General features: G+C 35.6%; 1 pseudogene; it reads right to left on the bottom strand.

Moving 5' to 3' along the window:
• Window positions 1–5810: 5810 nt before the first annotated feature.
• On the bottom strand, window positions 5811–6569 carry LOC140688751 (UDP-glucuronosyltransferase 2B17 pseudogene; annotated as a pseudogene).
• Between the last annotated feature and the right edge of the window lie 4674 nt (window positions 6570–11243).

Genomic DNA, 11243 nt, shown 5'->3' on the forward strand with positions numbered 1-11243 from the left:
AATAAATTAACTCCTTAAGGACCACAATAGATAACTGATACTCCATAAGCCACAGTGCCAGAGAGATCTGACCAATATGAAGAAGTAGAGGAACCACTTCCAATTAAAAGGGCAAGAGGAATCCCCTGAAAGAACAATCAATGGAATAGACATTGATGGCCTACTAGATGAAGATTTCAAAAAAGGACTGATCAAAGTACTGAAGGAACTAAAAGAGATAGTGTTTAGAGGTATAAAATATGTCAAAAATGAAACTGAAGCTATAAAGAGCCAAGTAGAATTGGTAAACACATTGGCTGAGATGAGAACAGATCTAAAGGCTGTACAAAGCAGGCTAGATAATGCAGAGGAATGAATAAGTGACCTAGAAGACAGGGCAACAGAAAGTACCCAATCAGAATAGCTGAGAGAAAAACAAATAAGTACAAATGAAAACAATATAAGGGACCTATGGAATAATATGAAGCATGCCAATCTATGCATAATAGGGGTTCCAGAAGGGGAAGAAAGACCAAAGGGAATTGAAAAGGTATTTGAAAAAATCATGACTGAAAATGTCCCAACCATAAAGAAGAATCAGATATTCAAGTGCAGGAAGCTCAGAGGGTCCCAAACAGAAAGAACACAAACAGACCCACAGCAAGACACATCATAATCAAGATGGCCAGAGTCAAGGATAAAGAAATGATCCTAAAGGCAGCAAGAGAAAAACAGAGAGTGAGTTACAAGGGAACCCCCATAAGGCTCTCAGCTGATTTCTCTACACAAACACTACAGGCCAGAAGGGAGTGGCAAGATATATTCAAAGTCCTGAATGAAAAAAAGATGCAGCCTAGGATACTTTATCCAGCAAGGCTATCCTTTAGAATAGAAGGAGAGATAAAGAATTTCACAGACAAGCAAAAACTAAAAGAGTTTAGCAACACTAAACCCATGCTAAAAGAAATATGGAAAGGTTTACTCTCAATAGAAAAGAAGCAGGATGCTATGGAAAAGAAAAACTCATAACTGGAAAGGTGATAACTACCATGAATTACAAATAGAATAAACACAACATTGTAAAAGAAGACATCTAAATCTTTAACAGTGGGAGAGGGAAGCAAGAAAATATAGAGTTTCTTTTTTCATTTTTTAAATTTTTTGTTCTCTGTAGGATGGGTTTGAGCTCGTATTACTATCTGTTTAATACAAACAGTTATAGTAATGGGTTAATAGACTTACAAAAAGGGTGACCACAAGCCAAAAAGTTACAGGTGAGTCACAAAAACTAAATAAAATCCATGATAATACAAAGGAAAATTACCAAACTATAAAAGAAAGAAGAAAGAAACAAAGAGGAAATATCAAATCAACTGCAAAGATAAGTTCAAAATGGCAATAAACACACATCTATCAATAATTACTGTAAGTGCTAATGGACTAAGTGCTCCAATCAGAAGACATAGAGTAGCAGACTGGATAATAAAGCAAGAACCTTCAATATGCTGCATACAAGAGACCCACTTTAGGGAGAAGGACACATATAGATTGAGAGTGAAAGGATGGAAAAGGATATTCCATGCAAATGGAAAAGCCAAAAAGGCACATGTAGCAGACAAAATAGACTTTAAAACAAAGGCCATAAAGAAAAATAAAGAAGGACATTTTATAATGATTAAAGGAGCAATACAAGATGAGGATATTCCACTCGTTAATATACATGCCCCCAATATAGGAGCACCTAAGTACATAGAACAATTACTAACAGAGATAAAGGGGGAAAGTGATGGGAATACAATCATAGTTGGCGAGTTTAACACCACATTAACATCACTAGACAGATCTTCCAGACAGAAAATAAATAAGGCAACAGAGCAATTAAAGAATACAATAGAAAAATTAGAGTTGGTGGATACTTTCAGAGCATTACACCCCTCAAAAATAGGATATACATTCTTTTCAAGTGCACATGGAACATTTTCTAGGATTGATCATGTACCTGGGCACAAAAGAAGCCTCATCAATTTTAAGAAGATAGAAATTATCTCTAGCACTTTTACTGATCACAATGCCATGAAACTAGAAATCAACTACAGAGAAACAAAGGAGAAAAAATGGAAAGCATGGAGATTAAACAAGATGGTATTAAAAATCTAATGGGTCAATGATGAAATCAAAGTTGAAATTAAAAAAATACCTTGAGACAAATGAAAATGAAAACACAACCACACAAAATTTATGGTATGCAGCAAAAGCAGTGCTAAGAGGGAAGTTTATAATGAACGATACAGGTTTTCCTCAAAAAAGAACAATCTCAAATAAACAATCTAACCCACCAGCTAAAAGAATTAGACAAAGTGGCAAAAAAACCCAAAAGGCAGCTGAAGGAATGAAATAATAAAGATCAGGGAGGAAATAAATAAAATGGAGTTTAAAAAAAAATTTAAAAATCAATCAAACCAAAAGCTGGTTTTTGAAAAAGTAAATAAAATGGACATACCTCTGGCCAAACTCACAAAGAAGAAAAAAGAGAGAGCACAAATAAGCAAAATAAGAAATGAAAATGGAGAAATTACAACAAATAACATAGAAATACAGGATATCATATGAGAATATTATGGAAAACTATATGGAACCAAACTGGATAACCTAGAGGAGATGGACAAGTTTTTGGAAACACACAGCCCACCAAGACTGAACCAAGAAGAAACTGACCACTTGAACAAACTGATCACTAGATATGAAATTGAATTAGCAATAAAAATCCTCCCTACAAATAAAAGTCCAGGACTGGACAGCTTCATCAGGGAATTCTACTAAACATACAAGAAAGAACTCATACCAGTCCTTCTCAAACTCTTTCAAAAGATTGAAAAGGAGGGAATACTCCCAAACTCATTCTATGAAGCCACCATCACCCTGACACCAAACCAGGCAAAGACACCACCAAAAAAGAGAATTATAGGCCAATATCACTAATGAACATAGATACAAAAATCCTCACCAAAATATTAGCAAATAGAATCCAACAGCACATAAAATAGATTATACATCATGATCAAGTGGGGTTCATCCCAAGGACACAGGGTGGTTCAATATACGCAAATCAATCAATGTAATACATCACATCAACAAGAGAAAGGACAAAAACCACATGATCATCTCAACAGATGCAGAAAAAGCATTTGATAAAATTCAAACCCATTTATGATAAAATCTCTCACCAAAGTGGGTAAGGAGGGAACATATCTCAACATAATAAACCTATATTTGACAAACCTACATCCAGCCTAGTACTCAATGGTGAAAAGCTCAAAAGCTTCCCACTAAAATCTGGGACAAGACAAGGCTGCCCACTATCACCACTCCTATACAACATAGTCTTGGAAGTCCTAGCCAGAGCAATCAGGCAAGAGAGAGAAATAAAAGGGATCCAAATTGGAAAAGAAGTGGTAAAAGTGTCATTAAATGCCGATGACATACTATGTATAGAAAACCCTAAAAGGTCCACACAAAAACTAGTAGAGCTGATTGAAGAATTCAGCAAGGTAGCAGGTTACAAGATTAACTTTCAGAAATCTGTTGCATTTCTTTGCACTAATGATGAATCAACAGAAAAAGAAAGTAAAGAAACAATCCCCTTAAAAATAACACCCAAAGTAATAAAATACCTAGGAATAAATCTAACCGAGGAGGTGAAAGACTTATAAGTGGAAAACTATAAAACACTGATTAAGGTAATTAAGGAAGACTTAAAGAAAAAAGGAAAGATATCCCATGCTTCTGAATTGCAAGAATCAATATTGTTAAAATGGTCACATTGCCCAAGGCAATCTACAGATTGAATGCAATCTCTCCCAATTTACCCAGGACATATTTCACAGAGCTAGAACAAATCATAATAAAATTTATATGGAATGACAGAAGCCCTAGGATTGCCAAAGCATTACTGAAGAAAAAGAAAGAGGCTGGAGGAATCACTCTCCAAGACTTCAGACAATACTATAGAGCTACAGTCATCAAGACAGCCTGGTATTGGTACAAAAACAGACATATGGACCAATGGAACAGAATATAGAGCCCAGAAATGAACCTACAAACTTTTGGTCAGCTAATCTTCGACAAAGGAGGCAAGAATATACAACGGAATAAAGACAGTCTCTTTAGCAAATGGTGTTGGGAAAACTGGACAGCATCATGTAAATCAGTGAAGCTAGAACACTCCCTTACACCATATACAAAAATAAACTCAAAATGGATCAAAGACTTAAACATAAGACAAGATACAATAAACTTTTTAGAAGAAAATATAGGCAAAACATTATCTGACATACATCTCAAAGATTTTCTCCTAGGACAGTCTACAAAAGCAATAGAAATAAAAGCAAGAATAAACAAATGGGACCTAATTAAACTTACAAGCTTCTGCACCGCAAAGGGAACCATAAGCAAAACAAAATGACCACCTATGGAATGGGAGAAAATTTTTGTAAATGATGAAGCCCACAAAGGCTTGATCTCCAGAATATATAAGCAGCTTATATGACATAATAAGAAAAAAACAAACAACACAATCCAAAAATGGGCAGAAGACCTCAACAAGCAATTCTCCAAGGAAGAAATACAAATGATCAATAGGCACATGAAAAAATGCTCAGTATCACTAATTATCAGAGGAATGCAAATCAAAATTATGATGAGGTATCACCTCACACCAGTCTGAATGGCCATCCTTCCAAAGTCCACAAATGACAAATGCTGGAGAGGCTGTGGAAAAAAGGTAACCTTCCTACACTGCTGGTGGGGATGCAGTTTGGTGCAGCCACTGTGGAAAATAGTATGGAAATTCTTCAAAAGACTAGGAATAGATTTACCATACGACCCAGTCATCCCGCTCCTGGGCATATATCCAGTAGGAATCCTACTTCAAAAAGACACCTGCACCCCAATGTTAATAGCAGCATTATTTACAATAGGCAAGACATGGAAATAGCCTAAATGCCTATCAACAGATGATTGTATAAAGAAGATGTGGTATATTTATACAATGGAACACTATTCAGCCATAAAAACCAACAACATAACACCATTTCCAGCAAGATGGATGTTCCTGGAGAATGTCATTTTAAGTGAAGTAAGTCAAAAAGAGAAAGAAAAATATCATATGAGATTACTCATATGTGGAATCTATAAAAAAAGAACATAAATACAAAACAGACTTGAGGTGAAATCATACCAAATATAGGATGGGCCCTAAATCCAATGACATATGTCCTTATAAGAGAAAGCATAGGGAGACCTGAGCCAGAGACACAGAAGGCAGCCGTGTGGAGAAGGGCAGAGATTGGAGTGATGCAGCCACAAGCCCAGGACTTCTGGAGGTACCAGGAGCTGGAGAAAGCCAGGAAGGATTATCCCCTATACACTTCCAGGGAGAGTAGCCCTGCAAATATATTGATTTTGTACTTCTGGCCCCCAGAACTATAAGATAATAGATTTCTGTTGTTTTAAGCACCCCCCCCCAAAAAGCCAGAAACAAACTCATAGACATAGGATACAAACTCGTGGTTGCCAAGGGGGTGGGGGGTGGTAAGTGACACACTGTGAATTCAAGATTTATAGATACTGAAAGGTATATATAGAATAGATAAAGAAGTTTATACTGTGTAGCACAGAGAAATATATTCAAGATCTTGTAGTAGCTGATGGTGAAAAAGAATATGAAAACGAATATATGTATATTCATTTATATCTGAAAAATTGTGCTGTACATGAGAAATTGACACAACATTGTAAACTGAGTATAACTCAACAAAAAGAAAAATTTCTTCCTATCTACTGGAGGAAAAATGTAATAAATAAACCACTGACTTACCTAATACTTCACTGCAAAATATATCCCATTTCTTCTTGTTAAAGGTCTGAAATGAGAAGCTAAAATGTAGGTGATACAACATATTTGTCACCCTTTCCATAAATGTCATTTTGTCACTAAGTTCTGATATGATAACAGGTACATAGGAAGGAGGCAATATAAGCCCTTCACAGAGTTTTTTGTATGTTTTGCCAAGGGCAGACCAAAGACTGTAGACACAAGGTAGGTTAAGTAGTTCAGATAGCAGCTCAGCACAAGGAGAAACGGGATCTCCAAGAACAACATCAAATCTGGATTCTTGTAGTTTCTTCATAAGTTTTTTGTTCAAAACTGCATCCTCACAGAGCTTTTGAGCAGTATCAGAGTATTCATAAAATGTTTTTTGCATCTTTGAATCATATGCCCATAATGTACTCTTTGGTAACTCATGTGTCCACATCTTGACCCATTTCATATACTACAAATCAAGCTCATTCTTAGTAAAGGATGTAGGATAAACCTCAAGTTTAAGGACTGGTGATTTATTAGGATCTACAAGTATGGAAGCTGAAGATGCGAGCACAGTGACTTCATGTCCCCTCTGAGTAAGTTCACCCAATATTGTATTTAAATTGATCCAATGACTGTATTCCATTGGCCACACCAACACCTTTCCTCAGGATGCACAGCTGAAGTAAAAATACAGCACAAGAACAGAAACCCATGTCTTAGACATCTTGGGAAAATCTAACCCTTCTTCATAAACTCTCTTAACTTCAGTTATAGTTTTCACTTATATCAAGGAAAGAATCTGATAAGTAGTTAATATTAACTGGTACATAGCAAAGTCACAATGACTAATGAGCTAAAGACTTTGCTTTCAGGATCACAACCCTAGTAATCTCTCTGCCAGCTAATCTCCAGCTCAGAGATTTTGGATAGCAAATAAAGAAAAGGTTAGATGACCTTACGTCTGTTTGTGTGCACAGTGAATCCCAGTATCATTGTAAATGCCACTGCTTCTAAACTAAGAGGGAATTACCTTACAAATAGGGATTTTCCAAGTAAGAAAGCAGAATTGTGTCAATACAAAGCTATTCTTATTTATTTGAGCATTTCAAATCATTTCTTTCTCTATATTTTCACATCTGTTTTATTAGCTCCATTTCATTTACATTGCCTTAGTTTTTTTCACTGTAGATACTCCCACTATTTTTTTTCTTTCTACCTAAACATGGACATGCTTTGAGTATCACTTTAGTTACCTTCCTTTATCTGAGAATATTACCTCTGAATTATTATCTTTTCATTTCCAGCACTCCTTATGTTACTCTCACTTCTTTAATACTTCTTCAGTATTTACTCTTAGAAAGTATTTATCCTCTAAGTACCTTCTGAACTTTGTTTTCTATATTGCCTTTGTAATCCAGGTAAGTTATAGTTTTAAAAAAAATCTTACCAGGATTTCCCATTAAGTTAGAAGTAGGAAGGGAAAGATGCATGTCATGGGATAGATTTGTTTTCATGTATCTGTATTCTATTGACTTGAGATGAGAGGAGAATCTACCTTAAAAAGGATTTGGATGCATTCTAAGCAGAACATTGCCAGCAGAGTTTCAATATCCTTCAGTCTTGGTAGTGTCCCATGATAGGTGCTTTAATGTGTTACCCAGATTCTTTTTCTGGGACTGTAGAAACTATTTTCCAGCTCATGAGATTTTCAGTTGACACCCCTTATCTACCATCTTTCTTTGAGGATTGCCTCTGCTAAAAGAGAGAGATCTAGTCTAAAGCAATGTATCTTTCCTGGGCCCATGTCCAATGCCTAGACTTCTCATTTTAATTTTGGTCAACTCTTTAAGGTGATCTTAGCTTCAGAGGTCCCAGTGGTTTGCTTGAGATTTACTCTGAAATTGCATTATTTCTGTTTTTTCCACTGTCCAGTTTTGCTTCCTACCCTTCACTTTCACAGTTTGTTTCCATGAACATGCCATAACAATTTTCCTGCAAACTAATCTCCAGCTCTGAATCTGCACATTGAGGGCACTCAACGTTTTATAATCAGTGCCAAGGGTGGAATAAGAGAGAGACACCAAGGTCATATTTTGGAGCTGGATCATTCACCACCGATTGTAATGTGGTCTCTATCATATGGTGAGACACAAAAAGCTCTTGAACTGCGATAACGTGAAGGTTTTACTACTTTCAGCAAAGATAAATTGAGAGTACATTGAACGAAAGATACTAGTAGTTGTGGTATATCATATATTTGATAAATAAGGGAATAAATTAAGAAAATGAAAATAGGTGGTTATGTTAGTAGAACTGATGCTTTGGAGAGTATAATGGAAGAGTGTGGGCTATTAACCATCAAATTAAGGCTAAGTTTGAAAGCCAGAGGAACTGCCTTGGTAGCATGTAAAGAAAGCCTCATATCTTGGAGAAGGGCTAAAACAATCTGCATAATTTTTAAAATAAAATATTTCCAATTCTACTTAAATTGCTAACCTAATTGTGGTAGGGATCATTAACTCTATATCATCCAAGCTTTTGATGACAGTACTGAAAAACCCTCAGAGACATGACGGTGCTTGTGATTTATTATGTATTATGGAGCAAGGACCAGACAGTCCCAGTGGATTCCACTTGGCCTTTTGTGAAGATCTCTTGTGTGGGTAATTGAAAAGACTCACAGGGCTCCACAAAGAATATTCAACATAATGCTTTTAATAAAAAATATATATATAGATCTCGTGGAGCTATAGTAGGAGAAAGAGAGTAAGGTGAACATTGAGGTTCCAAGAGACTTCCAGGCACAGATCCTCAGGGTCCTTTTTTATTTGCACAGGATACAATTTGTCTCCAGATATGAAACACCAAGATTTGTATGATGAATTTTAATTGTACAAGACAAAAAAGGTTGGTTTTCTTTGTACTCCTCTCGCCATTTAATCAAGCCAATTGATCTCATGTGTTACATCAAGTGTTACAGGCCATCAGTAATCAAACTTGCCTTGGATACTAAAGGGAAGAGGGTTGGAGGAGAGACTTGCATACTCTTAATGAAAAACCATAAATCATTAGTTAGCTGCTCATTCTTATCATGGCCCAGAGTTATAAACAGACTTTTATTCATCCATGAAGATAACCATGGTGCTGTCAACATCCAGGTGAGGTGACCCAAATGGAGATTCTATCAATTACTGAATGTACCTGCATTCTGGGTCAGAGAAGTAACGTAAGACGATTCCATAATCTTAATGAATCCATTGTAAGAATAACTGAGGGCAAATCTTTACCTATTACTTGACCTTTATGAGCTCTCAGTCTTCTTTTTGTACAATAGTGATGTTTAGTGTCTCCAGAGATTAGTGTCAGTTCAGAGTGATAGTCTGATAGCCTCTAGAGATTTAAATATTTCTCTGTTTACAAAAGCAAGCACCTTGGTCAATAGACTCTGGGTAATTTCTTCAGTAAAGAGATCTTGTCTGAATTTTAATTGAAATCAATTTGTGATTTAGGTTGGGGTAAATTTCTGCATCACAAAGGCACTAAATAATAGAGGAGAGATGTTCTAAGAAATGATCAGAAGAAGAACATGGAACATGCAGGTAAGATTGCATTATATTTCACAGTAAGAAGAAAAAAATGAGTAGCACCTCATACCAAGCTATTATATGGACCCAGGAATGAGGGACAGGTCCATGATCAAGTCCACATTCATAATCCTTCCAGGATGAGCATGATTGGGTAGTGGGGCAATTGTTCTTTAATAATCATTGGCAGATAATACATTTATGACTTCTAGAGGCTCTAAGAGTAGCAACTATTTGGGGAACAGCATCATTATCATCTGGCCTTGTAAACATATAAAAGTGATGAGTGGATTCACATTTATAATTTTAAAATTCTCCGGAGATATGGCATTGCATTTTGTGAAGATTGAAATGGAAGTTGGCCACTAACTAAAACAGAAGAGATTTCTTCTACCTCTCACACAAGTAATATGATACCATCGTGACACCTGGAGAATGAATTCTCCCTCAGTTCCTAGTAATTATTGATGAAATAGCAGTTACACATCAACAAAGGAAGAAAGACCTAGTTTATTCCAAAACTCTCCATGAGTTTTAGGATCTCCTCTATCATTACCTGCATGATGAGCTTTTATGTCTGGGAGTCCTGGAAAGGAGATAGGAACTAAATTGAAGCATGTAAATCAGGGCAGAAGTAGTCCAGGACAGTGAGGTGGCTTCCCTGCATGGAAGAGTCATGATTTTACCGTCTGACAATTGCTTTAAGGGTGAAAGATAGGTGCTTGCATGTCATAGTGTCATTTGGATTGCTGACATCTTATATGAGGGGATTCCATCTGAGGGTATGAAAGACTGTCTGGGGGAAATGAATGGTAGGAACTAAGAGTGAGAGATAGGATCTCAGGCTCTTTGGCTAAGGTTAGAGCCAGAATTGAGAACAATGTAAAATCAGAGTGGGATTCAGAAAAGAAGAGCCTGGGGAGAAAACACAGTTGAGAAGCAGAAGGTAGGTGGCGATTCAGTGTGTATTGCAGAAGTTAAGTGTTCTCTGTTCCTTAGGCAGCATATTCTTCTAAGTCTCAACTGTATTACCTTTTAAAATATCATAGTTATTTTAAATTTGTATTTCCACTAATTTAGGGAGCATAGTAAATCTGAGCCTGCGGGTGAATCATTATTTTTGGTAAAATTTGTAGAACATAATAGAAACCAATACTTCCCTCAGAGTAAAAGGCAAGCAAGTTTAAAAATCAAAGCATGCAATAATATGAATCATTTTTTATTTATAACATATAGGACTTGATTTGTATTCACATATACATGCATGTACACATGTACAAAATATTTCCGCCTACCTATCAGCATTTTCAAGTAAGTTGTGATCCAGAAGAAACTTGAGCAGAATTTCAAAATATTGTCACATATGAATTGTAAATAGTTTTAAAATAAGGTACTTTAAAATATAATATTTTAACTGACTAGGAAACCCAGAGGTCATAAAACTTCAGAAAAATCTGTTTTTATTAAAACTTAAACTGGAAAATACAACATATTAATGTTTAGCCTCTGCATTCCAAAAATTATTACAAATTGTTAATAATATTTAATATGATCACTCATAAATGATTTAAATAAGTAACATTTGTGTTTAAGAAAGGCTTTGGTGTCTACAAGATAGAATATACTTACTTATTTGTCAGGGTCGTTCTTCTGAATAAACTCAGAAATTTCTAACAAGGTATACAAACCTTGAGTTTACTTAAACTTACTAAGTTACATCATTTTATAATAATGAAGAAGTGACTTTAATATAAAATGACTAAAGATTAAACTATGATTTTTAAGATTACTTCAGAAAAAAATTATCTTATTGC

This window comes from Vicugna pacos, chromosome 2, assembly GCF_048564905.1.
Source record: "Vicugna pacos chromosome 2, VicPac4, whole genome shotgun sequence".
NCBI lineage: Eukaryota > Metazoa > Chordata > Mammalia > Artiodactyla > Camelidae > Vicugna > Vicugna pacos.